Consider the following 26,341-nt stretch of genomic DNA (forward strand, 5'->3'; position numbering starts at 1 on the left):
GCGAGAAAGTTCAAATGGGAACGTCTGTGATACAGCGGAACGCAGGAGTGATTAAACAATACATGGCACAATGGAGAAAGGCAAAGTGGGTGGTAATCAGGCAATAATGTAACAAAGGATGGTCCAGAGGAGGTGTTAGTGGGAACAGCAGAACCATTACCAGACAATGGGAGCGGTGCTTATCATCCGATACGTTGAACCTAATGTTGAGGCCAGAAGACGAGAACATGCCTACAATATAGGGTATCACCGCCTTTTAATCAGACCAGGCAGCTTTGCCAGACCGGATTGATTTCCTGTCCGCTTTGAATTCGGCAACCAAGGGACGAATTCAAAAGGCAGCTTCTCTCATCTTTTCAGCTCTAGAGACACAGGACGCACTCATATTCAGGGCAGAGGTGGAGATTGACGCTGAATGTATGCTTATCCCAATTGAGGTGAACTTATGCGTACAGACAGGAAGATATACTGATCAAGTATCGGCCGGAACGAAACAAGGCTTTAGGTTATCCAACGAGTCACAGAGCCGAGTACCTCTGAGATATTTTAACTTTACTCAGTTTGGCGGGTTTCACTTTGCTCTGGGATTTGGATGCTAAGGGAACATCGGCGTAAACTCACACGTTTTAACGTGAAATATGTCTGTTTTCTCACATGTCGAGCGGCTGTTAGAAGCGAAACTTTGAGTAAAACATGGTGGTGCTCGTCCGGGATTTGGCCCGTGACCTCTTGCATTTCAAATGTGATCATTCCGAAGGGAGAATCATAACCGTGGACCAACGAGTCGCCGACAGTGAAAAGCGCAGCTCTCAGATTCTGACGGTGGTGAGAAATGATATTATGGCCCATCGTGCATGTGTTGTCTCTCAGATACCTATCTAATTAGTGCCCCTCGCCATTGTACTGCAACTGTTCTCCTTTTGACGAATATATTATTAATTTGAGACATGACATGAGGAAAGTACAGCATCCCTGTAAGTAAAAGGGGAATTTGGCGATGAGGTTAAATGTGAATGTCAAAAAGTGGTAAAGCTGCAAGCCAACGACGACGAGAATGCGATTCGAACCCATGCGTGCAGGGCACAATGGATTAGCAGTCCATCGCCTTAACCTCTCGGCCACCTCGTCTCTGCTATAAGACATCGTCAGCCATTCAATCTCCTGCTTTTTGTATCCAAACAGAAATAATGTGCAAGAAAGTCCACTTCACAGCTTGCTCTGCCCGTGCATGCAGATCGACAATGATGAAAACTTGCCATGAGATTCTTTCAGCAAACAGCCTTCCTTCACTTCAGGTGAGTGACTGGAAGAGATGGTTGGTTTCTCAGCAGAATCACAACAAAGAATATAAAATTTCAGTAGCGAGCTAATTTGACCAAGGCAGGACTCGAACCTGCAATCTTCTGATAACTTTGCGGTTGTAATCGAAGTCAGACGCCTTATCCATTAGGCCACGCGGCCGCTGCCAGCACAATTCATTGTGTTGTTGTGTATATTGCGAGCAAATTCGGGGCAACTGCAATATCAAGGAGTGGATTTAGGAAAAGATGAACATATTTCGAGTGAATGAACAGATGCACTGCGATCTGGGTGCGCACCGGCGCAGGCAACCCCAATGTAAATTGGAACACTATAGTTTAACAATTCGGTCATTGCAGCTGAAATCATATTCCTTCTCAAACAATACAGGATGACCCGGGTTTACGAGAAAATCCGTTTTAAAGGGAAAGATTATGAACCGGAACTGACACCCAGCCCATTTAAACAGACGCAGAATGATCCGGGATTGCAAGGACATCCCTTTTACCCTGATGCAGAATGACCCTTGACTGACAGCAGTTCCCTTTTCAAAGAATAAAGTGAGATTTCGATCATCCCTGAAGGCAATTGTGCAGTGGAGCTGAGGACCACTCGGCGCAGAGACTGTTATTGAAGCCACAGTTGATAGACAGGCAGGAAGGAAGGAGGGAGGGACGTAAAACCAGCCCAGTCTGAAACACACAAACAAACTAAAATTCCTTAACCTCCAAAGGCAGGTTTTGAAATTTGAAATTGGAAATCTGGGACAGACAGCACATCCCTTTTAAACAGACACAGAATGATGAGGGTTTGAGAGCACACCATTTTACAGAGACAGAGAATGATCTCGGACAGACAGCAAATCCCCTTAAAAGGGACACGGAAATAGAATGAATAAAAACAGATAAATATGTAAATCTCGGCAGGTCATGCAGATTTTCTGGAGGAAGAATCCGGTTTCACGTTCTGTCGGATAATCAATCTGATATTACAGGAAAAAGTTAAAGATTACAGATGTTTTCAACAAAAATAGCGCCTTGAAAAAATATGCAGCGAGAAAGTTCAAATGGGAACGTCTGTGATACAGCGGAACGCAGGAGTGATTAAACAATACATGGCACAATGGAGAAAGGCAAAGTGGGTGGTAATCAGGCAATAATGTAACAAAGGATGGTCCAGAGGAGGTGTTAGTGGGAACAGCAGAACCATTACCAGACAATGGGAGCGGTGCTTATCATCCGATACGTTGAACCTAATGTTGAGGCCAGAAGACGAGAACATGCCTACAATATAGGGTATCACCGCCTTTTAATCAGACCAGGCAGCTTTGCCAGACCGGATTGATTTCCTGTCCGCTTTGAATTCGGCAACCAAGGGACGAATTCAAAAGGCAGCTTCTCTCATCTTTTCAGCTCTAGAGACACAGGACGCACTCATATTCAGGGCAGAGGTGGAGATTGACGCTGAATGTATGCTTATCCCAATTGAGGTGAACTTATGCGTACAGACAGGAAGATATACTGATCAAGTATCGGCCGGAACGAAACAAGGCTTTAGGTTATCCAACGAGTCACAGAGCCGAGTACCTCTGAGATATTTTAACTTTACTCAGTTTGGCGGGTTTCACTTTGCTCTGGGATTTGGATGCTAAGGGAACATCGGCGTAAACTCACACGTTTTAACGTGAAATATGTCTGTTTTCTCACATGTCGAGCGGCTGTTAGAAGCGAAACTTTGAGTAAAACATGGTGGTGCTCGTCCGGGATTTGGCCCGTGACCTCTTGCATTTCAAATGTGATCATTCCGAAGGGAGAATCATAACCGTGGACCAACGAGTCGCCGACAGTGAAAAGCGCAGCTCTCAGATTCTGACGGTGGTGAGAAATGATATTATGGCCCATCGTGCATGTGTTGTCTCTCAGATACCTATCTAATTAGTGCCCCTCGCCATTGTACTGCAACTGTTCTCCTTTTGACGAATATATTATTAATTTGAGACATGACCTGAGGAAAGTACAGCATCCCTGTAAGTAAAAGGGGAATTTGGCGATGAGGTTAAATGTGAATGTCAAAAAGTGGTTAAGCTGCAAGCCAACGACGACGAGAATTGGATTCGAACCCATGCGTGCAGAGCACAATGGATTAGCAGTCCATCGCATTAACCTCTCGGCCACCTCGTCTCTGCTATAAGACATCGTCAGCCATTCAATCTCCTGCTTTTTGTATCCAAACAGAAATAATGTGCAAGAAAGTCCACTTCACAGCTTGCATGCCCGTGCATGCAGATCGACAATGATGAAATCTTGCCATGAGATTCTTTCAGCAAACAGCCTTCCTTCACTTCAGGTGAGTGACTGGAAGAGATGGTTGGTTTCTCAGCATAATCACAACAAAGAATATAAAATTTCAATAGCGAGCCAATTTGACCACGGCAGGACTCGAACCTGCAATCTTCTGATAACTTTGCGGTTGTAATCGAAGTCAGACGCCTTATCCATTAGGCCACGCGGCCGCTGCCAGCACCATTCATTGTGTTGTTGTGTATATTGCGAGCAAATTCGGGACAACTGCAATATCAAGGAGTGGATTTAGGAAAAGATGAACATATTTCGAGTGAATGAACAGATGCACTGCGATCTGGGTGCGCACCGGCGCAGGCAACACCAATGTAAATTGGAACACTGTAGTTTAACAATTCGGTCATTGCAGCTGAAATCATACTCCCTCTGAAACAATACAGGATGACCCGGGTTTACGAGAAAATCCGTTTTAAAGGGAAAGATTATGAACCGGAACTGACATCCAGCCCATTTAAACAGACGCAGAATGATCCGGGATTGCAAGGACATCCCTTTTACCCAGATGCAGAATGACCCTTGACTGACAGCAGTTCCCTTTTCAAAGAATAAAGTGAGATTTCGATCATCCCTGAAGGCAATTGTGCAGTGGGGCTGAGGACCACTCGGCGCAGAGACTGTTATTGAAGCCACAGTTGATAGACAGGCAGGAAGGAAGGAGGGAGGGACGTAAAACCAGCCCAGTCTGAAACACACAAACAAACTAAAATTCCTTAACCTCCAAAGGCAGGTTTTGAAATTTGAAATTGGAAATCCGGGACAGACAGCACATCCCTTTTAAACAGACAGAGAATGATGAGGGTTTGAGAGCACACCATTTTACAGAGACAGAGAATGATCTCGGACAGACAGCAAATCCCCTTAAAAGGGACACGGAAATAGAATGAATAAAAACAGATAAATATGTAAATCTCGGCAGGTCATGCAGATTTTCTGGAGGAAGAATCCGGTTTCACGTTCTGTCGGATAATCAATCTGATATTACAGGAAAAAGTTAAAGATTACAGATGTTTTCAACAAAAATAGCGCCTTGAAAAAATATGCAGCGAGAAAGTTCAAATGGGAACGTCTGTGATACAGCGGAACGCAGGAGTGATTAAACAATACATGGCACAATGGAGAAAGGCAAAGTGGGTGGTAATCGGGCAATAATGTAACAAAGGATGGTCCAGAGGAGGTGTTAGTGGGAACAGCAGAACCATTACCAGACAATGGGAGCGGTGCTTATCATCCGATACGTTGAACCTAATGTTGAGGCCAGAAGACGAGAACATGCCTACAATATAGGGTATCACCGCCTTTTAATCAGACCAGGCAGCTTTGCCAGACCGGATTGATTTCCTGTCCGCTTTGAATTCGGCAACCAAGGGACGAATTCAAAAGGCAGCTTCTCTCATCTTTTCAGCTCTAGAGACACAGGACGCACTCATATTCAGGGCAGAGGTGGAGATTGACGCTGAATGTATGCTTATCCCAATTGAGGTGAACTTATGCGTACAGACAGGAAGATATACTGATCAAGTATCGGCCGGAACGAAACAAGGCTTTAGGTTATCCAACGAGTCACAGAGCCGAGTACCTCTGAGATATTTTAACTTTACTCAGTTTGGCGGGTTTCACTTTGCTCTGGGATTTGGATGCTAAGGGAACATCGGCGTAAACTCACACGTTTTAACGTGAAATATGTCTGTTTTCTCACATGTCGAGCGGCTGTTAGAAGCGAAACTTTGAGTAAAACATGGTGGTGCTCGTCCGGGATTTGGCCCGTGACCTCTTGCATTTCAAATGTGATCATTCCGAAGGGAGAATCATAACCGTGGACCAACGAGTCGCCGACAGTGAAAAGCGCAGCTCTCAGATTCTGACGGTGGTGAGAAATGATATTATGGCCCATCGTGCATGTGTTGTCTCTCAGATACCTATCTAATTAGTGCCCCTCGCCATTGTACTGCAACTGTTCTCCTTTTGACGAATATATTATTAATTTGAGACATGACCTGAGGAAAGTACAGCATCCCTGTAAGTAAAAGGGGAATTTGGCGATGAGGTTAAATGTGAATGTCAAAAAGTGGTTAAGCTGCAAGCCAACGACGACGAGAATTGGATTCGAACCCATGCGTGCAGAGCACAATGGATTAGCAGTCCATCGCCTTAACCTCTCGGCCACCTCGTCTCTGCTATAAGACATCGTCAGCCATTCAATCTCCTGCTTTTTGTATCCAAACAGAAATAATGTGCAAGAAAGTCCACTTCACAGCTTGCTCTGCCCGTGCATGCAGATCGACAATGATGAAATCTTGCCATGAGATTCTTTCAGCAAACAGCCTTCCTTCACTTCAGGTGAGTGACTGGAAGAGATGGTTGGTTTCTCAGCAGAATCACAACAAAGAATATAAAATTTCAGTAGCGAGCTAATTTGACCAAGGCAGGACTCGAACCTGCAATCTTCTGATAACTTTGCGGTTGTAATCGAAGTCAGACGCCTTATCCATTAGGCCACGCGGCCGCTGCCAGCACAATTCATTGTGTTGTTGTGTATATTGCGAGCAAATTCGGAGCAACTGCAATATCAAGGAGTGGATTTAGGAAAAGATGAACATATTTCGAGTGAATGAACAGATGCACTGCGATCTGGGTGCGCACCGGCGCAGGCAACCCCAATGTAAATTGGAACACTATAGTTTAACAATTCGGTCATTGCAGCTGAAATCATATTCCTTCTCAAACAATACAGGATGACCCGGGTTTACGAGAAAATCCGTTTTAAAGGGAAAGATTATGAACCGGAACTGACACCCAGCCCATTTAAACAGACGCAGAATGATCCGGGATTGCAAGGACATCCCTTTTACCCTGATGCAGAATGACCCTTGACTGACAGCAGTTCCCTTTTCAAAGAATAAAGTGAGATTTCGATCATCCCTGAAGGCAATTGTGCAGTGGAGCTGAGGACCACTCGGCGCAGAGACTGTTATTGAAGCCACAGTTGATAGACAGGCAGGAAGGAAGGAGGGAGGGACGTAAAACCAGCCCAGTCTGAAACACACAAACAAACTAAAATTCCTTAACCTCCAAAGGCAGGTTTTGAAATTTGAAATTGGAAATCTGGGACAGACAGCACATCCCTTTTAAACAGACACAGAATGATGAGGGTTTGAGAGCACACCATTTTACAGAGACAGAGAATGATCTCGGACAGACAGCAAATCCCCTTAAAAGGGACACGGAAATAGAATGAATAAAAACAGATAAATATGTAAATCTCGGCAGGTCATGCAGATTTTCTGGAGGAAGAATCCGGTTTCACGTTCTGTCGGATAATCAATCTGATATTACAGGAAAAAGTTAAAGATTACAGATGTTTTCAACAAAAATAGCGCCTTGAAAAAATATGCAGCGAGAAAGTTCAAATGGGAACGTCTGTGATACAGCGGAACGCAGGAGTGATTAAACAATACATGGCACAATGGAGAAAGGCAAAGTGGGTGGTAATCAGGCAATAATGTAACAAAGGATGGTCCAGAGGAGGTGTTAGTGGGAACAGCAGAACCATTACCAGACAATGGGAGCGGTGCTTATCATCCGATACGTTGAACCTAATGTTGAGGCCAGAAGACGAGAACATGCCTACAATATAGGGTATCACCGCCTTTTAATCAGACCAGGCAGCTTTGCCAGACCGGATTGATTTCCTGTCCGCTTTGAATTCGGCAACCAAGGGACGAATTCAAAAGGCAGCTTCTCTCATCTTTTCAGCTCTAGAGACACAGGACGCACTCATATTCAGGGCAGAGGTGGAGATTGACGCTGAATGTATGCTTATCCCAATTGAGGTGAACTTATGCGTACAGACAGGAAGATATACTGATCAAGTATCGGCCGGAACGAAACAAGGCTTTAGGTTATCCAACGAGTCACAGAGCCGAGTACCTCTGAGATATTTTAACTTTACTCAGTTTGGCGGGTTTCACTTTGCTCTGGGATTTGGATGCTAAGGGAACATCGGCGTAAACTCACACGTTTTAACGTGAAATATGTCTGTTTTCTCACATGTCGAGCGGCTGTTAGAAGCGAAACTTTGAGTAAAACATGGTGGTGCTCGTCCGGGATTTGGCCCGTGACCTCTTGCATTTCAAATGTGATCATTCCGAAGGGAGAATCATAACCGTGGACCAACGAGTCGCCGACAGTGAAAAGCGCAGCTCTCAGATTCTGACGGTGGTGAGAAATGATATTATGGCCCATCGTGCATGTGTTGTCTCTCAGATACCTATCTAATTAGTGCCCCTCGCCATTGTACTGCAACTGTTCTCCTTTTGACGAATATATTATTAATTTGAGACATGACATGAGGAAAGTACAGCATCCCTGTAAGTAAAAGGGGAATTTGGCGATGAGGTTAAATGTGAATGTCAAAAAGTGGTAAAGCTGCAAGCCAACGACGACGAGAATGCGATTCGAACCCATGCGTGCAGGGCACAATGGATTAGCAGTCCATCGCCTTAACCTCTCGGCCACCTCGTCTCTGCTATAAGACATCGTCAGCCATTCAATCTCCTGCTTTTTGTATCCAAACAGAAATAATGTGCAAGAAAGTCCACTTCACAGCTTGCTCTGCCCGTGCATGCAGATCGACAATGATGAAAACTTGCCATGAGATTCTTTCAGCAAACAGCCTTCCTTCACTTCAGGTGAGTGACTGGAAGAGATGGTTGGTTTCTCAGCAGAATCACAACAAAGAATATAAAATTTCAGTAGCGAGCTAATTTGACCAAGGCAGGACTCGAACCTGCAATCTTCTGATAACTTTGCGGTTGTAATCGAAGTCAGACGCCTTATCCATTAGGCCACGCGGCCGCTGCCAGCACAATTCATTGTGTTGTTGTGTATATTGCGAGCAAATTCGGGGCAACTGCAATATCAAGGAGTGGATTTAGGAAAAGATGAACATATTTCGAGTGAATGAACAGATGCACTGCGATCTGGGTGCGCACCGGCGCAGGCAACCCCAATGTAAATTGGAACACTATAGTTTAACAATTCGGTCATTGCAGCTGAAATCATATTCCTTCTCAAACAATACAGGATGACCCGGGTTTACGAGAAAATCCGTTTTAAAGGGAAAGATTATGAACCGGAACTGACACCCAGCCCATTTAAACAGACGCAGAATGATCCGGGATTGCAAGGACATCCCTTTTACCCTGATGCAGAATGACCCTTGACTGACAGCAGTTCCCTTTTCAAAGAATAAAGTGAGATTTCGATCATCCCTGAAGGCAATTGTGCAGTGGAGCTGAGGACCACTCGGCGCAGAGACTGTTATTGAAGCCACAGTTGATAGACAGGCAGGAAGGAAGGAGGGAGGGACGTAAAACCAGCCCAGTCTGAAACACACAAACAAACTAAAATTCCTTAACCTCCAAAGGCAGGTTTTGAAATTTGAAATTGGAAATCTGGGACAGACAGCACATCCCTTTTAAACAGACACAGAATGATGAGGGTTTGAGAGCACACCATTTTACAGAGACAGAGAATGATCTCGGACAGACAGCAAATCCCCTTAAAAGGGACACGGAAATAGAATGAATAAAAACAGATAAATATGTAAATCTCGGCAGGTCATGCAGATTTTCTGGAGGAAGAATCCGGTTTCACGTTCTGTCGGATAATCAATCTGATATTACAGGAAAAAGTTAAAGATTACAGATGTTTTCAACAAAAATAGCGCCTTGAAAAAATATGCAGCGAGAAAGTTCAAATGGGAACGTCTGTGATACAGCGGAACGCAGGAGTGATTAAACAATACATGGCACAATGGAGAAAGGCAAAGTGGGTGGTAATCAGGCAATAATGTAACAAAGGATGGTCCAGAGGAGGTGTTAGTGGGAACAGCAGAACCATTACCAGACAATGGGAGCGGTGCTTATCATCCGATACGTTGAACCTAATGTTGAGGCCAGAAGACGAGAACATGCCTACAATATAGGGTATCACCGCCTTTTAATCAGACCAGGCAGCTTTGCCAGACCGGATTGATTTCCTGTCCGCTTTGAATTCGGCAACCAAGGGACGAATTCAAAAGGCAGCTTCTCTCATCTTTTCAGCTCTAGAGACACAGGACGCACTCATATTCAGGGCAGAGGTGGAGATTGACGCTGAATGTATGCTTATCCCAATTGAGGTGAACTTATGCGTACAGACAGGAAGATATACTGATCAAGTATCGGCCGGAACGAAACAAGGCTTTAGGTTATCCAACGAGTCACAGAGCCGAGTACCTCTGAGATATTTTAACTTTACTCAGTTTGGCGGGTTTCACTTTGCTCTGGGATTTGGATGCTAAGGGAACATCGGCGTAAACTCACACGTTTTAACGTGAAATATGTCTGTTTTCTCACATGTCGAGCGGCTGTTAGAAGCGAAACTTTGAGTAAAACATGGTGGTGCTCGTCCGGGATTTGGCCCGTGACCTCTTGCATTTCAAATGTGATCATTCCGAAGGGAGAATCATAACCGTGGACCAACGAGTCGCCGACAGTGAAAAGCGCAGCTCTCAGATTCTGACGGTGGTGAGAAATGATATTATGGCCCATCGTGCATGTGTTGTCTCTCAGATACCTATCTAATTAGTGCCCCTCGCCATTGTACTGCAACTGTTCTCCTTTTGACGAATATATTATTAATTTGAGACATGACCTGAGGAAAGTACAGCATCCCTGTAAGTAAAAGGGGAATTTGGCGATGAGGTTAAATGTGAATGTCAAAAAGTGGTTAAGCTGCAAGCCAACGACGACGAGAATTGGATTCGAACCCATGCGTGCAGAGCACAATGGATTAGCAGTCCATCGCATTAACCTCTCGGCCACCTCGTCTCTGCTATAAGACATCGTCAGCCATTCAATCTCCTGCTTTTTGTATCCAAACAGAAATAATGTGCAAGAAAGTCCACTTCACAGCTTGCATGCCCGTGCATGCAGATCGACAATGATGAAATCTTGCCATGAGATTCTTTCAGCAAACAGCCTTCCTTCACTTCAGGTGAGTGACTGGAAGAGATGGTTGGTTTCTCAGCATAATCACAACAAAGAATATAAAATTTCAATAGCGAGCCAATTTGACCACGGCAGGACTCGAACCTGCAATCTTCTGATAACTTTGCGGTTGTAATCGAAGTCAGACGCCTTATCCATTAGGCCACGCGGCCGCTGCCAGCACCATTCATTGTGTTGTTGTGTATATTGCGAGCAAATTCGGGACAACTGCAATATCAAGGAGTGGATTTAGGAAAAGATGAACATATTTCGAGTGAATGAACAGATGCACTGCGATCTGGGTGCGCACCGGCGCAGGCAACACCAATGTAAATTGGAACACTGTAGTTTAACAATTCGGTCATTGCAGCTGAAATCATACTCCCTCTGAAACAATACAGGATGACCCGGGTTTACGCGAAAATCCGTTTTAAAGGGAAAGATTATGAACCGGAACTGACATCCAGCCCATTTAAACAGACGCAGAATGATCCGGGATTGCAAGGACATCCCTTTTACCCAGATGCAGAATGACCCTTGACTGACAGCAGTTCCCTTTTCAAAGAATAAAGTGAGATTTCGATCATCCCTGAAGGCAATTGTGCAGTGGGGCTGAGGACCACTCGGCGCAGAGACTGTTATTGAAGCCACAGTTGATAGACAGGCAGGAAGGAAGGAGGGAGGGACGTAAAACCAGCCCAGTCTGAAACACACAAACAAACTAAAATTCCTTAACCTCCAAAGGCAGGTTTTGAAATTTGAAATTGGAAATCCGGGACAGACAGCACATCCCTTTTAAACAGACAGAGAATGATGAGGGTTTGAGAGCACACCATTTTACAGAGACAGAGAATGATCTCGGACAGACAGCAAATCCCCTTAAAAGGGACACGGAAATAGAATGAATAAAAACAGATAAATATGTAAATCTCGGCAGGTCATGCAGATTTTCTGGAGGAAGAATCCGGTTTCACGTTCTGTCGGATAATCAATCTGATATTACAGGAAAAAGTTAAAGATTACAGATGTTTTCAACAAAAATAGCGCCTTGAAAAAATATGCAGCGAGAAAGTTCAAATGGGAACGTCTGTGATACAGCGGAACGCAGGAGTGATTAAACAATACATGGCACAATGGAGAAAGGCAAAGTGGGTGGTAATCGGGCAATAATGTAACAAAGGATGGTCCAGAGGAGGTGTTAGTGGGAACAGCAGAACCATTACCAGACAATGGGAGCGGTGCTTATCATCCGATACGTTGAACCTAATGTTGAGGCCAGAAGACGAGAACATGCCTACAATATAGGGTATCACCGCCTTTTAATCAGACCAGGCAGCTTTGCCAGACCGGATTGATTTCCTGTCCGCTTTGAATTCGGCAACCAAGGGACGAATTCAAAAGGCAGCTTCTCTCATCTTTTCAGCTCTAGAGACACAGGACGCACTCATATTCAGGGCAGAGGTGGAGATTGACGCTGAATGTATGCTTATCCCAATTGAGGTGAACTTATGCGTACAGACAGGAAGATATACTGATCAAGTATCGGCCGGAACGAAACAAGGCTTTAGGTTATCCAACGAGTCACAGAGCCGAGTACCTCTGAGATATTTTAACTTTACTCAGTTTGGCGGGTTTCACTTTGCTCTGGGATTTGGATGCTAAGGGAACATCGGCGTAAACTCACACGTTTTAACGTGAAATATGTCTGTTTTCTCACATGTCGAGCGGCTGTTAGAAGCGAAACTTTGAGTAAAACATGGTGGTGCTCGTCCGGGATTTGGCCCGTGACCTCTTGCATTTCAAATGTGATCATTCCGAAGGGAGAATCATAACCGTGGACCAACGAGTCGCCGACAGTGAAAAGCGCAGCTCTCAGATTCTGACGGTGGTGAGAAATGATATTATGGCCCATCGTGCATGTGTTGTCTCTCAGATACCTATCTAATTAGTGCCCCTCGCCATTGTACTGCAACTGTTCTCCTTTTGACGAATATATTATTAATTTGAGACATGACCTGAGGAAAGTACAGCATCCCTGTAAGTAAAAGGGGAATTTGGCGATGAGGTTAAATGTGAATGTCAAAAAGTGGTTAAGCTGCAAGCCAACGACGACGAGAATTGGATTCGAACCCATGCGTGCAGAGCACAATGGATTAGCAGTCCATCGCCTTAACCTCTCGGCCACCTCGTCTCTGCTATAAGACATCGTCAGCCATTCAATCTCCTGCTTTTTGTATCCAAACAGAAATAATGTGCAAGAAAGTCCACTTCACAGCTTGCTCTGCCCGTGCATGCAGATCGACAATGATGAAATCTTGCCATGAGATTCTTTCAGCAAACAGCCTTCCTTCACTTCAGGTGAGTGACTGGAAGAGATGGTTGGTTTCTCAGCAGAATCACAACAAAGAATATAAAATTTCAGTAGCGAGCTAATTTGACCAAGGCAGGACTCGAACCTGCAATCTTCTGATAACTTTGCGGTTGTAATCGAAGTCAGACGCCTTATCCATTAGGCCACGCGGCCGCTGCCAGCACAATTCATTGTGTTGTTGTGTATATTGCGAGCAAATTCGGAGCAACTGCAATATCAAGGAGTGGATTTAGGAAAAGATGAACATATTTCGAGTGAATGAACAGATGCACTGCGATCTGGGTGCGCACCGGCGCAGGCAACCCCAATGTAAATTGGAACACTATAGTTTAACAATTCGGTCATTGCAGCTGAAATCATATTCCTTCTCAAACAATACAGGATGACCCGGGTTTACGAGAAAATCCGTTTTAAAGGGAAAGATTATGAACCGGAACTGACACCCAGCCCATTTAAACAGACGCAGAATGATCCGGGATTGCAAGGACATCCCTTTTACCCTGATGCAGAATGACCCTTGACTGACAGCAGTTCCCTTTTCAAAGAATAAAGTGAGATTTCGATCATCCCTGAAGGCAATTGTGCAGTGGAGCTGAGGACCACTCGGCGCAGAGACTGTTATTGAAGCCACAGTTGATAGACAGGCAGGAAGGAAGGAGGGAGGGACGTAAAACCAGCCCAGTCTGAAACACACAAACAAACTAAAATTCCTTAACCTCCAAAGGCAGGTTTTGAAATTTGAAATTGGAAATCTGGGACAGACAGCACATCCCTTTTAAACAGACACAGAATGATGAGGGTTTGAGAGCACACCATTGTACAGAGACAGAGAATGATCTCGGACAGACAGCAAATCCCCTTAAAAGGGACACGGAAATAGAATGAATAAAAACAGATAAATATGTAAATCTCGGCAGGTCATGCAGATTTTCTGGAGGAAGAATCCGGTTTCACGTTCTGTCGGATAATCAATCCGATATTACAGGAAAAAGTTAAAGATTACAGATGTTTTCAACAAAAATAGCGCCTTGAAAAAATATGCAGCGAGAAAGTTCAAATGGGAACGTCTGTGATACAGCGGAACGCAGGAGTGATTAAACAATACATGGCACAATGGAGAAAGGCAAAGTGGGTGGTAATCGGGCAATAATGTAACAAAGGATGGTCCAGAGGAGGTGTTAGTGGGAACAGCAGAACCATTACCAGACAATGGGAGCGGTGCTTATCATCCGATACGTTGAACCTAATGTTGAGGCCAGAAGACGAGAACATGCCTACAATATAGGGTATCACCGCCTTTTAATCAGACCAGGCAGCTTTGCCAGACCGGATTGATTTCCTGTCCGCTTTGAATTCGGCAAACCAAGGGACGAATTCAAAAGGCAGCTTCTCTCATCTTTTCAGCTCTAGAGACACAGGACGCACTCATATTCAGGGCAGAGGTGGAGATTGACGCTGAATGTATGCTTATCCCAATTGAGGTGAACTTATGCGTACAGACAGGAAGATATACTGATCAAGTATCGGCCGGAACGAAACAAGGCTTTAGGTTATCCAACGAGTCACAGAGCCGAGTACCTCTGAGATATTTTAACTTTACTCAGTTTGGCGGGTTTCACTTTGCTCTGGGATTTGGATGCTAAGGGAACATCGGCGTAAACTCACACGTTTTAACGTGAAATATGTCTGTTTTCTCACATGTCGAGCGGCTGTTAGAAGCGAAACTTTGAGTAAAACATGGTGGTGCTCGTCCGGGATTTGGCCCGTGACCTCTTGCATTTCAAATGTGATCATTCCGAAGGGAGAATCATAACCGTGGACCAACGAGTCGCCGACAGTGAAAAGCGCAGCTCTCAGATTCTGACGGTGGTGAGAAATGATATTATGGCCCATCGTGCATGTGTTGTCTCTCAGATACCTATCTAATTAGTGCCCCTCGCCATTGTACTGCAACTGTTCTCCTTTTGACGAATATATTATTAATTTGAGACATGACCTGAGGAAAGTACAGCATCCCTGTAAGTAAAAGGGGAATTTGGCGATGAGGTTAAATGTGAATGTCAAAAAGTGGTAAAGCTGCAAGCCAACGACGACGAGAATTGGATTCGAACCCATGCGTGCAGAGCACAATGGATTAGCAGTCCATCGCCTTAACCTCTCGGCCACCTCGTCTCTGCTATAAGACATCGTCAGCCATTCAATCTCCTGCTTTTTGTATCCAAACAGAAATAATGTGCAAGAAAGTCGACTTCACAGCTTGCATGCCCGTGCATGCAGATCGACAATGATGAAATCTTGCCATGAGATTCTTTCAGCAAACAGCCTTCCTTCACTTCAGGTGAGTGACTGGAAGAGATGGTTGGTTTCTCAGCAGAATCACAACAAAGAATATAAAATTTCAGTAGCGAGCTAATTTGACCACGGCAGGACTCGAACTTGCAATCTTCTGATAACTTTGCAGTTGTAATCGTAGTCAGACGCCTTATCCATTAGGCCACGCGGCCGCTGCCAGCACCATTCATTGTGTTGTTGTGTATATTGCGAGCAAATTCGGGGCAACTGCAATATCAAGGAGTGGATTTCGGAAAAGATGAACATATTTCGAGTGAATGAACAGATGCACTGCGATCTGGGTGCGCACCGGCGCAGGCAACCCCAATGTAAATTGGAACACTGTAGTTTAACAATTCGGTCATTGCAGCTGAAATCATACTCCTTCTGAAACAATACAGGATGACCCGGGTTTACGAGAAAATCCGTTTTAAAGGGAAAGATTATGAACCGGAACTGACACCCAGCCCATTTAAACAGACGCAGAATGATCCGGGATTGCAAGGACATCCCTTTTACCCAGATGCAGAATGACCCTTGACTGACAGCAGTTCCCTTTTCAAAGAATAAAGTGAGATTTCGATCATCCCTGAAGGCAATTGTGCAGTGGGGCTGAGGACCACTCGGCGCAGAGACTGTTATTGAAGCCACAGTTGATAGACAGGCAGGAAGGAAGGGGGAGGGACGTAAAACCAGCCCAGTCTGAAACACACAAACAAACTAAAATTCCTTAACCTCCAAAGGCAGGTTTTGAAATTTGAAATTGGAAATCTGGGACAGACAGCACATCCCTTTTAAACAGACACAGAATGATGAGGGTTTGAGAGCACACCATTTTACAGAGACAGAGAATGATCTCGGACAGACAGCAAATCGCCTTAAAAGAGACACGGAAATAGAATGAATTAAAAACAGATAAATATGTAAAACTCGGCAGGTCGTGCAAATTTTGTGGAGGAAGAATCCGGTTTCACGTTCTGTCGGATAATCATTCCGATATTTCAGGGAAAAGTTAAAGATTACAGATGTTTTCAACAAAAGTAGCGCCTGGAAAAAATAGGCAGCGAGAAAGGACAAATGGGAACGTCTGTGATACAGCGGAACGCAGGAGTGATTAAACAATACATGGCACAATGGAGAAAGGCAAAGTGGGTGGTAATCGGGCAATAACGTAACAAAGGCTGGTCCAGAGGAGGTGTTAGTGGGAACAGCAGAACCATTACCAGACAATGGGAGCGGTGCTTATCATCCGATACGTTGAACCTAATGTTGAGGCCAGAAGACGAGAACATGCCTACAATATAGGGTATCACCGCCTTTTAATCAGACCAGGCAGCTTTGCCAGAGCGGATTGATTTCCTGTCCGCTTTGAATTCGGCAACCAAGGGACGAATTCAAAAGGCAGCTTCTCTCATCATTTCAGCTCTAGAGACACAGGACGCACTCATATTCAGGGCAGAGGTGGAGATTGACGCTGAATGTATGCTTATCCCAATTGAGGTGAACTTATGCGTACAGACAGGAAGATATACTGATCAAGTATCGGCCGGAACGAAACAAGGCTTTAGGTTATCCAACGAGTCACAGAGCCGAGTACCTCTGAGATATTTTAACTTTACGCAGTTTGGCGGGTTTCACTTTGCTCTGGGATTTGGATGCTAAGGGAGTATCGGCGTAAACTCACACGTTTTAACGTGAAATATGTCTGTTTTCTCAAATGTCGAGCGGCTGTTAGAAGCGAAACTTTGAGTAAAACATGGTGGTGCTCGTCCGGGATTTGGCCCGTGACCTCTTGCATTTCAAATGTGATCATTCCGAAGGGAGAATCATAACCGTGGACCAACGAGTCGCCGACAGTGAAAAGCGCAGCTCTCAGATTCTGACGGTGGTGAGAAATGATATTATGGCCCATCGTGCATGTGTTGTCTCTCAGATATTATCTAATTAGTGCCCCTCGCCATTGTACTGCAACTGTTCTCCTTTTGACGAATATATTATTAATTTGAGACATGACATGAAGAAAGTACAGCATCCCTGCAAGTAAAATGGGAATTTGGCGATGAGGTTAAATGTGAATGTCAAAAAGTGGTAAAGCTGCAAGCCAACGACGACGAGAATGGCATTCGAACCCATGCGTGCAGGGCACAATGGATTAGCAGTCCATCGCCTTAACCTCTCTGCCACCTCGTCTCTGCTATAAGACATCGTCAGCCATTCAATCTCCTGCTTTTTGTATCCAAACAGAAATAATGTGCAAGAAAGTCCACTTCACAGCTTGCTCTGCCCGTGCATGCAGATCGACAATGATGAAAACTTGCCATGAGATTCTTTCAGCAAACAGCCTTCCTTCACTTCAGGTGAGTCACTGGAAATGATGGTTGGTTTCTCAGCAGAATCACAACAAAGAATATAAAATTTCAGTAGCGAGATAATTTGACCACGGCAGGACTCGAACCTGCAACCTTCTGATAACTTTGCAGTTGTAATCGAAGTCAGACGCCTTATCCATTAGGCCACGCGGCCGCTGCCAGCACCATTCATTGTGTTGTTGTGTATATTGCGAGCAAATCAGGGGCAACTGCAATATCAAGGAGTGGATTTAGGAAAAGATGAACATATTTCGAGTGAATGAACAGATGCACTGCGATCTGGGTGCGCACCGGCGCAGGCAACCCCAATGTAAATTGGAACACTATAGTTTAACAATTCGGTCATTGCAGCTGAAATCATACTCCTTCTGAAACAATACAGGATGACCCGGGTTTACGAGAAAATCCGTTTTAAAGGGAAAGATTATGAACCGGAACTGACACCCAGCCCATTTAAACAGACGCAGAATGATCCGGGATTGCAAGGACATCCCTTTTACCCAGATGCAGAATGACCCTTGACTGACAGCAGTTCCCTTTTCAAAGAATAAAGTGAGATTTCGATCATCCCTGAAGGCAATTGTGCAGTGGGGCTGAGGACCACTCGGCGCAGAGACTGTTATTGAAGCCACAGTTGATAGACAGGCAGGAAGGAAGGAGGGAGGGACGTAAAACCAGCCCAGTCTGAAACACACAAACAAACTAAAATTCCTTAACCTCCAAAGGCAGGTTTTGAAATTTGAAATTGGAAATCCGGGACAGACAGCACATCCCTTTTAAACAGACAGAGAATGATGAGGGTTTGAGAGCACACCATTTTACAGAGACAGAGAATGATCTCGGACAGACAGCAAATCCCCTTAAAAGGGACACTGAAATAGAATGAATAAAAACAGATAAATATGTAAATCTCGGCAGGTCGTGCAGATTTTCTGGAGGAAGAATCCGGTTTCACGTTCTGTCGGATAATCAATCCGATATTACAGGAAAAAGTTAAAGATTACAGATGTTTTCAACAAAAATAGCGCCTTGAAAAAATATGCAGCGAGAAAGTTCAAATGGGAACGTCTGTGATACAGCGGAACGCATGAGTGATTAAACAATACATGGCACAATGGAGAAAGGCATAGTGGGTGGTAATCGGGCAATAACGTAACAAAGGATGGTCCAGAGGAGGTGTTAGTGGGAACAGCAGAACCATTACCAGACAATGGGAGCGGTGCTTATCATCCGATACGTTGAACCTAATGTTGAGGCCAGAAGACGAGAACATGCCTACAATATAGGGTATCACCGCCTTTTAATCAGACCAGGCAGCTTTGCCAGACCGGATTGATTTCCTGTCCGCTTTGAATTCGGCAACCAAGGGACGAATTCAAAAGGCAGCTTCTCTCATCTTTTCAGCTCTAGAGACACAGGACGCACTCATATTCAGGGCAGAGGTGGAGATTGACGCTGAATGTATGCTTATCCCAATTGAGGTGAACTTATGCGTACAGACAGGAAGATATACTGATCAAGTATCGGCCGGAACGAAACAAGGCTTTAGGTTATCCAACGAGTCACAGAGCCGAGTACCTCTGAGATATTTTAACTTTACTCAGTTTGGCGGGTTTCACTTTGCTCTGGGATTTGGATGCTAAGGGAACATCGGCGTAAACTCACACGTTTTAACGTGAAATATGTCTGTTTTCTCACATGTCGAGCGGCTGTTAGAAGCGAAACTTTGAGTAAAACATGGTGGTGCTCGTCCGGGATTTGGCCCGTGACCTCTTGCATTTCAAATGAGATCATTCCGAAGGGAGAATCATAACCGTGGACCAACGAGTCGCCGACAGTGAAAAGCGGAGCTCTCAGATTCTGACGGTGGTGAGAAATGATATTATGGCCCATCGTGCATGTGTTGTCTCTCAGATACCGATCTAATTAGTGCCCCTCGCCATTGTACTGCAACTCTTCTCCTTTTGACGAATATATTATTAATTTGAGACATGACATGAAGAAAGTACAGCATCCCTGTAAGTAAAAGGGGAATTTGGCGATGAGGTTAAATGTGAATGTCAAAAAGTGGTAAAGCTGCAAGCCAACGACGACGAGAATGGGATTCGAACCCATGCGTGCAGAGTACAATGGATTAGCAGTCCATCGCCTTAACCTCTCGGCCACCTCGTCTCTGCTATAAGACATCGTCAGCCATTCAATCTCCTGCTTTTTGTATCCAAACAGAAATAATGTGCAAGAAAGTCCACTTCACAGCTTGCTCTGCCCGTGCATGCAGATCGACAATGATGAAAACTTGCCATGAGATTCTTTCAGCAAACAGCCTTCCTTCACTTCAGGTGAGTGACTGGAAGAGATGGTTGGTTTCTCAGCAGAATCACAACAAAGAATATAAAATTTCAGTAGCGAGCTAATTTGACCACGGCAGGACTCGAACCTGCAATTTTCTGATAACTTTGAAGTTATAATCGAAGTCAGACGCTTTATCCATTAGGACACGCGGCCGCTGCCAGCGCCATTCATTGTGTTGTTGTGTATATTGCGAGCAAATTCGGGGCAACTGCAATATCAAGGAGTGGATTTCGGAAAAGATGAACATATTTCGAGTGAATGAACAGATGCACTGCGATCTGGGTGCGCAACGGCGCAGGCAACCCCAATGTAAATTGGATCACTATAGTTTAACAATTCAGTCATTGCAGCTGAAATCATACTCCTTCTGAAACAATGCAGTATGACCCGGGTTTACGAGAAAATCCGTTTTAAAGGGAAAGATTATGAACCGGAACTGACACCCAGCCCATTTAAACAGACGCAGAATGATCCGGGATTGCAAGGACATCCCTTTTACCCAGATGCAGAATGACCCTTGACTGACAGCAGTTCCCTTTTCAAAGAATAAAGTGAGATTTCGATCATCCCTGAAGGCAATTGTGCAGTGGGGCTGAGGACCACTCCGCGCAGAGACTGTTATTGAAGCCACAGTTGATAGACAGGCAGGAAGGAAGGAGGGAGGGACGTAAAACCAGCCCAGTCTGAAACACACAAACAAACTAAAGTTCCTTAACCTCCAAAGGCAGGTTTTGAAATTTGAAATTGGAAATCCGGGACAGACAGCACATCCCTTTTAAACAGACACAGATTGATGACGGTTTGAGAGCACACCATTTTACAGAGACAGAGAATGATCTCGGACAGACAGCAAATCCCCTTAAAAGGGACACGGAAATAGAATGAATAAAAACAGATAAATATGTAAATCTCGGCAGGTCGTGCAGATTTTCTGGAGGAAGAATCCGGTTTCACGTTCTGTCGGATAATCAATCCGATATTACAGGAAAAAGTTAAAGATTACAGATGTTTTCAACAAAAATAGCGCCTTGAAAAAATATGCAGCGAGAAAGTTCAAATGGGAACGTCTGTGATACAGCGGAACGCAGGAGTGATTAAACAATACATGGCACAATGGAGAAAGGCAAAGTGGGTGGTAATCGGGCAATAACGTAACAAAGGATGGTCCAGAGGAGGTGTTATTGGGAACAGCAGAACCATTACCAGACAATGGGAGCGGTGCTTATGATCCGATACGTTGAACCTAATGTTGAGGCCAGAAGACGAGAACATGCCTACAATATAGGGTATCACCGCCTTTTAATCAGACCAGGCAGCTTTGCCAGACCGGATTGATTTCCTGTCCGCTTTGAATTCGGCAACCAAGGGACGAATTCAAAAGGCAGCTTCTCTCATCTTTTCAGCTCTAGAGACACAGGACGCACTCATATTCAGGACAGAGGTGGAGATTGACGCTGAATGTATGCTTATCCCAATTGAGGTGAACTTATGCGTACAGACAGGAAGATATACTGATCAAGTATCGGCCGGAACGAAACAAGGCTTTAGGTTATCCAACGAGTCACAGAGCCGAGTACCTCTGAGATATTTTAACTTTACTCAGTTTGGCGGGTTTCACTTTGCTCTGGGATTTGGATGCTAAGGGAACATCGGCGTAAACTCACACGTTTTAACGTGAAATATGTCTGTTTTCTCACATGTCGAGCGGCTGTTAGAAGCGAAACTTTGAGTAAAACATGGTGGTGCTCGTCCGGGATTTGGCCCGTGACCTCTTGCATTTCAAATGTGATCATTCCGAAGGGAGAATCATAACCGTGGACCAACGAGTCGCCGACAGTGAAAAGCGGAGCTCTCAGATTCTGACGGTGGTGAGAAATGATATTATGGCCCATCGTGCATGTGTTGTCTCTCAGATACCTATCTAATTAGTGCCCCTCGCCATTGTACTGCAACTGTTGTCCTTTTAACGAATATATTATTAATTTGAGACATGACATGAGGAAATTACAGCATCTCTGCAAGTAAAAGGGGAATTTGGCGATGAGGTTAAATGTGAATGTCAAAAAGTGGTAAAGCTGCAAGCCAACGACGACGAGAATGGGATTCGAACCCATGCGTGCACAGCACAATGGATTAGCAGTCCATCGCCTTAACCTCTCGGCCGCCTCGTCTATGCTATCAGACATCGTCAGCCATTCAATCTCCTGCTTTTTGTATCCAAACAGAAATAATTTGCAAGAATGTCCACTTCACAGCTTGCTCTGCCCGTGCATGCAGATCGACAATGATGAAAACTTGCCATGAGATTCTTTCAGCAAACAGCCTTCCTTCACTTCAGGTGAGTGACTGGAAGAGATGGTTGGTTTCTCAGCAGAATCACAACAAAGAATATAAAATTTCAGTAGCGAGCTAATTTAACCACGGCAGGACTCGAACCTGCAATCTTCTGATAACTTTGCGGTTGTAATCGAAGTCAGACGCCTTATCCATTAGGACACGCGGCCGCTGCCAGCACCATTCATTGTGTTGTTGTGTATATTGCGAGCAAATTCGGGGCAACTGCAATATCAAGGAGTGGATTTCGGAAAAGATGAACATATTTCGAGTGAATGAACAGATGCACTGCGATCTGGGTGCGCACCGGCGCAGGCAACCCCAATGTAAATTGGAACACTATAGTTCAACAATTCGGTCATTGCAGCTGAAATCATACTCCTTCTGAAACAATACAGGATGACCCGGGTTTACGAGAAAATCCGTTTTAAAGGGAAAGATTATGAACCGGAACTGACACCCAGCCCATTTAAACAGACGCAGAATGATCCGGGATTGCAAGGACATCCCTTTTACCCAGATGCAGAATGACCCTTGACTGACAGCAGTTCCCTTTTCAAAGAATAAAGTGAGATTTCGATCATCCCTGAAGGCAATTGTGCAGTGGGGCTGAGGACCACTCGGCGCAGAGACTGTTGTTGAAGCCACAGTTTATAGACAGGCAGGAAGGAAGGAGGGAGGGACGTAAAACCAGCCCAGTCTGAAACACACAAACAAACTAAAATTCCTTAACCTCCAAAGGCAGGTTTTGAAATTTGAAATTGGAAATCAGGGACAGACAGCACATCCCTTTTAAACAGACACAGAATGATGAGGGTTTGAGAGCACACCATTTTACAGAGACAGAGAATGATCTCGGACAGACAGCAAATCCCCTTAAAAGGGACACGGAAATAGAATGAATAAAAACAGATAAATATGTAAATCTCGGCAGTTCGTGCAGATTTTCTGGAGGAAGAATCCGGTTTCGCATTCTGTCGGATAATCAATCCGATATTACAGGAAAAAGTAAAGATTACAGATGTTTTCAACAAAAATAGCGCCTTGAAAAAATATGCAGCGAGAAAGTTCAAATGGGAACGTCTGTGATACATCGGAACGCAGGAGTGATTAAACAATACATGGCACAATGGAGAAAGGCAAAGTGGGTGGTAATCGGGCAATAACGTAACAAAGGATGGTCCAGAGGGGGTGTTAGTGGGAACAGCAGAACCATTACCAGATAATGGGAGCGGTGCTTATCATCCGATACGTTGAACCTAATGTTGAGGCCAGAAGACGAGAACATGCCTACAATATAGGGTATCACCGCCTTTTAATCAGACCAGGCAGCTTTGCCAGACCGGATTGATTTCCTGTCCGCTTTGAATTCGGCAACCAAGGGACGAATTCAAAAGGCAGCTTCTCTCATCTTTTCAGCTCGAGAGACACAGGACGCACTCATATTCAGGACAGAGGTGGAGATTGACGCTGAATGTATGCTTATCCCAATTGAGGTGAACTTATGCGTACAGACAGGAAGATATACTGATCAAGTATCGGCCGGAACGAAACAAGGCTTTAGGTTATCCAACGAGTCACAGAGCCGAGTACCTCTGAGATATTTTAACTTTACTCAGTTTGGCGGGTTTCACTTTGCTCTGGGATTTGGATGCTAAGGGAACATCGGCGTAAACTCACACGTTTTAACGTGAAATATGTCTGTTTTCTCACATGTCGAGCGGCTGTTAGAAGCGAAACTTTGAGTAAAACATGGTGGTGCTCGTCCGGGATTTGGCCCGTGACCTCTTGCATTTCAAATGTGATCATTCCGAAGGGAGAATCATAACCGTGGACCAACGAGTCGCCGACAGTGAAAAGCGGAGCTCTCAGATTCTGACGGTGGTGAGAAATGATATTATGGCCCATCGTGCATGTGTTGTCTCTCAGATACCTATCTAATTAGTGCCCCTCGCCATTGTACTGCAACTGTTGTCCTTTTAACGAATATATTATTAATTTGAGACATGACATGAGGAAATTACAGCATCTCTGCAAGTAAAAGGGGAATTTGGCGATGAGGTTAAATGTGAATGTCAAAAAGTGGTAAAGCTGCAAGCCAACGACGACGAGAATGGGATTCGAACCCATGCGTGCACAGCACAATGGATTAGCAGTCCATCGCCTTAACCTCTCGGCCACCTCGTCTATGCTATCAGACATCGTCAGCCATTCAATCTCCTGCTTTTTGTATCCAAACAGAAATAATTTGCAAGAATGTCCACTTCACAGCTTGCTCTGCCCGTGCATGCAGATCGACAATGATGAAAACTTGCCATGAGATTCTTTCAGCAAACAGCCTTCCTTCACTTCAGGTGAGTGACTGGAAGAGATGGTTGGTTTCTCAGCAGAATCACAACAAAGAATATAAAATTTCAGTAGCGAGCTAATTTAACCACGGCAGGACTCGAACCTGCAATCTTCTGATAACTTTGCGGTTGTAATCGAAGTCAGACGCCTTATCCATTAGGACACGCGGCCGCTGCCAGCACCATTCATTGTGTTGTTGTGTATATTGCGAGCAAATTCGGGGCAACTGCAATATCAAGGAGTGGATTTCGGAAAAGATGAACATATTTCGAGTGAATGAACAGATGCACTGCGATCTGGGTGCGCACCGGCGCAGGCAACCCCAATGTAAATTGGAACACTATAGTTCAACAATTCGGTCATTGCAGCTGAAATCATACTCCTTCTGAAACAATACAGGATGACCCGGGTTTACGAGAAAATCCGTTTTAAAGGGAAAGATTATGAACCGGAACTGACACCCAGCCCATTTAAACAGACGCAGAATGATCCGGGATTGCAAGGACATCCCTTTTACCCAGATGCAGAATGACCCTTGACTGACAGCAGTTCCCTTTTCAAAGAATAAAGTGAGATTTCGATCATCCCTGAAGGCAATTGTGCAGTGGGGCTGAGGACCACTCGGCGCAGAGACTGTTGTTGAAGCCACAGTTTATAGACAGGCAGGAAGGAAGGAGGGAGGGACGTAAAACCAGCCCAGTCTGAAACACACAAACAAACTAAAATTCCTTAACCTCCAAAGGCAGGTTTTGAAATTTGAAATTGGAAATCAGGGACAGACAGCACATCCCTTTTAAACAGACACAGAATGATGAGGGTTTGAGAGCACACCATTTTACAGAGACAGAGAATGATCTCGGACAGACAGCAAATCCCCTTAAAAGGGACACGGAAATAGAATGAATAAAAACAGATAAATATGTAAATCTCGGCAGTTCGTGCAGATTTTCTGGAGGAAGAATCCGGTTTCGCATTCTGTCGGATAATCAATCCGATATTACAGGAAAAAGTAATGATTACAGATGTTTTCAACAAAAATAGCGCCTTGAAAAAATATGCAGCGAGAAAGTTCAAATGGGAACGTCTGTGATACATCGGAACGCAGGAGTGATTAAACAATACATGGCACAATGGAGAAAGGCAAAGTGGGTGGTAATCGGGCAATAACGTAACAAAGGATGGTCCAGAGGGGGTGTTAGTGGGAACAGCAGAACCATTACCAGATAATGGGAGCGGTGCTTATCATCCGATACGGTGAACCTAATGTTGAGGCCAGAAGACGAGAACATGCCTACAATATAGGGTATCACCGCCTTTTAATCAGACCAGGCAGCTTTGCCAGACCGGATTGATTTCCTGTCCGCTTTGAATTCGGCAACCAAGGGACGAATTCAAAAGGCAGCTTCTCTCATCTTTTCAGCTCTAGAGACACAGGACGCACTCATATTCAGGGCAGAGGTGGAGATTGACGCTGAATGTATGCTTATCCCAATTGAGGTGAACTTATGCGTACAGACAGGAAGATATACTGATCAAGTATCGGCC

At 44.7% G+C, this 26,341-nt stretch overlaps 21 non-coding genes across 21 annotated transcripts; all 21 read right to left on the minus strand.

Moving 5' to 3' along the window:
- Positions 1–1,046: 1,046 nt before the first annotated feature.
- trnas-gcu (transfer RNA serine (anticodon GCU)) lies at positions 1,047–1,128 on the minus strand. The gene has a single exon. It is a non-coding gene; the product is annotated as a tRNA-Ser (tRNA).
- A 244-nt stretch (positions 1,129–1,372) lies between these two features.
- On the minus strand, positions 1,373–1,461 carry trnar-ucg (transfer RNA arginine (anticodon UCG)). Its single transcript is given in 2 exon segments — positions 1,373–1,408; positions 1,425–1,461. It is a non-coding gene; the product is annotated as a tRNA-Arg (tRNA).
- Positions 1,462–3,397: 1,936 nt separating this feature from the next.
- trnas-gcu (transfer RNA serine (anticodon GCU)) lies at positions 3,398–3,479 on the minus strand. Its single transcript has one exon. It is a non-coding gene; the product is annotated as a tRNA-Ser (tRNA).
- Positions 3,480–3,722: 243 nt separating this feature from the next.
- Positions 3,723–3,811, minus strand: trnar-ucg (transfer RNA arginine (anticodon UCG)). Its single transcript is given in 2 exon segments — positions 3,723–3,758; positions 3,775–3,811. It is a non-coding gene; the product is annotated as a tRNA-Arg (tRNA).
- A 1,936-nt stretch (positions 3,812–5,747) lies between these two features.
- Positions 5,748–5,829, minus strand: trnas-gcu (transfer RNA serine (anticodon GCU)). The gene has a single exon. It is a non-coding gene; the product is annotated as a tRNA-Ser (tRNA).
- Positions 5,830–6,073: 244 nt separating this feature from the next.
- trnar-ucg (transfer RNA arginine (anticodon UCG)) lies at positions 6,074–6,162 on the minus strand. Its single transcript is given in 2 exon segments — positions 6,074–6,109; positions 6,126–6,162. It is a non-coding gene; the product is annotated as a tRNA-Arg (tRNA).
- Positions 6,163–8,098: 1,936 nt separating this feature from the next.
- Positions 8,099–8,180, minus strand: trnas-gcu (transfer RNA serine (anticodon GCU)). The gene has a single exon. It is a non-coding gene; the product is annotated as a tRNA-Ser (tRNA).
- Positions 8,181–8,424: 244 nt separating this feature from the next.
- On the minus strand, positions 8,425–8,513 carry trnar-ucg (transfer RNA arginine (anticodon UCG)). Its single transcript is given in 2 exon segments — positions 8,425–8,460; positions 8,477–8,513. It is a non-coding gene; the product is annotated as a tRNA-Arg (tRNA).
- Positions 8,514–10,449: 1,936 nt separating this feature from the next.
- trnas-gcu (transfer RNA serine (anticodon GCU)) lies at positions 10,450–10,531 on the minus strand. The gene has a single exon. It is a non-coding gene; the product is annotated as a tRNA-Ser (tRNA).
- Positions 10,532–10,774: 243 nt separating this feature from the next.
- On the minus strand, positions 10,775–10,863 carry trnar-ucg (transfer RNA arginine (anticodon UCG)). The gene is given in 2 exon segments: positions 10,775–10,810; positions 10,827–10,863. It is a non-coding gene; the product is annotated as a tRNA-Arg (tRNA).
- Positions 10,864–12,799: 1,936 nt separating this feature from the next.
- trnas-gcu (transfer RNA serine (anticodon GCU)) lies at positions 12,800–12,881 on the minus strand. The gene has a single exon. It is a non-coding gene; the product is annotated as a tRNA-Ser (tRNA).
- Positions 12,882–13,125: 244 nt separating this feature from the next.
- On the minus strand, positions 13,126–13,214 carry trnar-ucg (transfer RNA arginine (anticodon UCG)). Its single transcript is given in 2 exon segments — positions 13,126–13,161; positions 13,178–13,214. It is a non-coding gene; the product is annotated as a tRNA-Arg (tRNA).
- A 1,937-nt stretch (positions 13,215–15,151) lies between these two features.
- trnas-gcu (transfer RNA serine (anticodon GCU)) lies at positions 15,152–15,233 on the minus strand. The gene has a single exon. It is a non-coding gene; the product is annotated as a tRNA-Ser (tRNA).
- Positions 15,234–15,476: 243 nt separating this feature from the next.
- On the minus strand, positions 15,477–15,565 carry trnar-acg (transfer RNA arginine (anticodon ACG)). The gene is given in 2 exon segments: positions 15,477–15,512; positions 15,529–15,565. It is a non-coding gene; the product is annotated as a tRNA-Arg (tRNA).
- Positions 15,566–17,500: 1,935 nt separating this feature from the next.
- On the minus strand, positions 17,501–17,582 carry trnas-gcu (transfer RNA serine (anticodon GCU)). The gene has a single exon. It is a non-coding gene; the product is annotated as a tRNA-Ser (tRNA).
- Positions 17,583–17,826: 244 nt separating this feature from the next.
- On the minus strand, positions 17,827–17,915 carry trnar-ucg (transfer RNA arginine (anticodon UCG)). Its single transcript is given in 2 exon segments — positions 17,827–17,862; positions 17,879–17,915. It is a non-coding gene; the product is annotated as a tRNA-Arg (tRNA).
- Positions 17,916–19,851: 1,936 nt separating this feature from the next.
- On the minus strand, positions 19,852–19,933 carry trnas-gcu (transfer RNA serine (anticodon GCU)). The gene has a single exon. It is a non-coding gene; the product is annotated as a tRNA-Ser (tRNA).
- Positions 19,934–22,202: 2,269 nt separating this feature from the next.
- On the minus strand, positions 22,203–22,284 carry trnas-gcu (transfer RNA serine (anticodon GCU)). Its single transcript has one exon. It is a non-coding gene; the product is annotated as a tRNA-Ser (tRNA).
- Positions 22,285–22,528: 244 nt separating this feature from the next.
- Positions 22,529–22,617, minus strand: trnar-ucg (transfer RNA arginine (anticodon UCG)). The gene is given in 2 exon segments: positions 22,529–22,564; positions 22,581–22,617. It is a non-coding gene; the product is annotated as a tRNA-Arg (tRNA).
- A 1,935-nt stretch (positions 22,618–24,552) lies between these two features.
- trnas-gcu (transfer RNA serine (anticodon GCU)) lies at positions 24,553–24,634 on the minus strand. Its single transcript has one exon. It is a non-coding gene; the product is annotated as a tRNA-Ser (tRNA).
- Positions 24,635–24,878: 244 nt separating this feature from the next.
- Positions 24,879–24,967, minus strand: trnar-ucg (transfer RNA arginine (anticodon UCG)). The gene is given in 2 exon segments: positions 24,879–24,914; positions 24,931–24,967. It is a non-coding gene; the product is annotated as a tRNA-Arg (tRNA).
- Between the last annotated feature and the right edge of the window lie 1,374 nt (positions 24,968–26,341).

Source organism: Pristiophorus japonicus, unplaced genomic scaffold, assembly GCF_044704955.1.
Source record: "Pristiophorus japonicus isolate sPriJap1 unplaced genomic scaffold, sPriJap1.hap1 HAP1_SCAFFOLD_511, whole genome shotgun sequence".
NCBI classification, from domain to species: domain Eukaryota; kingdom Metazoa; phylum Chordata; class Chondrichthyes; family Pristiophoridae; genus Pristiophorus; species Pristiophorus japonicus.